The sequence below is a fragment of the Armigeres subalbatus genome, unplaced genomic scaffold (genome assembly GCF_024139115.2).
Source record: "Armigeres subalbatus isolate Guangzhou_Male unplaced genomic scaffold, GZ_Asu_2 Contig1940, whole genome shotgun sequence".
Taxonomy (NCBI): Eukaryota; Metazoa; Arthropoda; class Insecta; order Diptera; family Culicidae; genus Armigeres; species Armigeres subalbatus.
In genome coordinates this window covers 42857-44351 of record NW_026942771.1, presented here as the reverse complement: position 1 = coordinate 44351, position 1495 = coordinate 42857, and the positions used below count along the sequence as shown (strand labels likewise).

The 1495-nt window shown below is 45.3% G+C and overlaps 1 long non-coding RNA gene across 1 annotated transcript; it reads right to left on the bottom strand.

Annotated features, from left to right (window-relative positions):
• Positions 1-269: 269 nt before the first annotated feature.
• On the bottom strand, positions 270-1290 carry LOC134203537 (uncharacterized). Its single transcript, XR_009977635.1, has 2 exons — positions 1177-1290; positions 270-1111 (listed from the first exon to the last, which is right to left on the bottom strand). It is a non-coding gene; the product is annotated as an uncharacterized LOC134203537 (long non-coding RNA).
• Between the last annotated feature and the right edge of the window lie 205 nt (positions 1291-1495).

Genomic DNA, 1495 nt, shown 5'->3' with positions numbered 1-1495 from the left:
AATTGCGCTACTATGGACTGGACACCCATCCCCACACTATCTAAGTTTCCTCCCTCAGGTGTGTGCTTGCAGATTTCCATTTTGCAAAAACAACCAACATAATTTGTGATATTTTAACAGAACCTTATAGGGAATTCTGAACGACATACAATCAATACATTTATATTGCCAGGTAATACGTGCACAATTTGCATCACAATCGTGCATATACAGGAGTACATGCACTATTTGGTGAAATTGACCGGAAAATTAGAGAAGCATTCCCCCAATAATGAAATAAACACTTTCTTACTTTAATGCAGTCAATAGAATAGAACTTAAACTTGAAAAGGGTTAAAAGAAACAATTATTATTTTTCCTTAATACAAATGATCCGAAACAGATTTAACTCTGATCGGTCCTAGAGACGAGCCAGCCTTGGGCTAAAAGGCTCTCAAATAAAGACAAAATAAACTCTTAACGGTCTGTTCCGGTCTGTGCAGAACCGTTGCTACCATGGCACTGAATTCCACTTCCGACTCGGAAGCCGAGTCCATCGCAAACGAACCCTCCAGCTCGAGCAGTGGCCGCCACCCGGACGTTTACCAACCGGTTGAGCGTTTCTGCTGGCAGCATCATCCGCGGAACAGTCCTAGCAGCCGACTCGTGCATTCGCTGGTCCATTTTCTAATGGATAAACGGTCGGCCACAGCTCTCCACTTTGCAGACGTAGATCCGGACTCCTTCCTGATTTCATTTGACATGGGCCCAGGGTTGGATGGAGCCCGGGGCCACGACCCTCCCACCTAAATCCAGCCAGCCGTGGATGGGTCATCAGATTACGCGTGTAGTTGTAAAGTTTGGGACATCCCTCGTACGGCCACTGGAAAACTTTCTGCTCTCTGTCGACTTTGCCTCTTCTGTTGCACCTGGTTTCTTTTCGAGCAAAGTCGCACTGATACATGGTCATTTGCTGCACCCTTGGTAAGCGCCAAATCCGTCCACGTCCGTACACGAATTACACTTGGCGGAACATTCAAATGGCTCCAATTATTGGTGGTTCTAGACACGATCTCACTCAGTGAAAAAGCCGTCGGTGCGAAGGGAAACTGGATAACCGCTGACGAGCGTCCTTGGAACGGAAATTAAACGGTTATTTCACTCCTTTATTGAAAATTACTTACGAAAAATACTTACAACAATCGCAGCTTGAACAGAAAAACCGAGCGTTTGACAAGCATAACAAAAACAACTATGCTGTCAGTAATGCACGGTGAGAGAAACACGCGGAAAAGTGACAGCGTCTTTAGTGTCTTTTCCGACCCGGTGACAAGCGCGGTGTCATCATCATCAATAGACATAGCCCGCTGTCATCATTGAAACGCAGTATGAAAAAAAATTATAGCCCGGGACATCCTGGCTACGATCTGGCGATGGGCTAAACAATAGGATGTCAATAGCCTGGTCTTTTCAGTTGTATACACGGACAGATAAATCAACCCAAACTTTGAGTTCA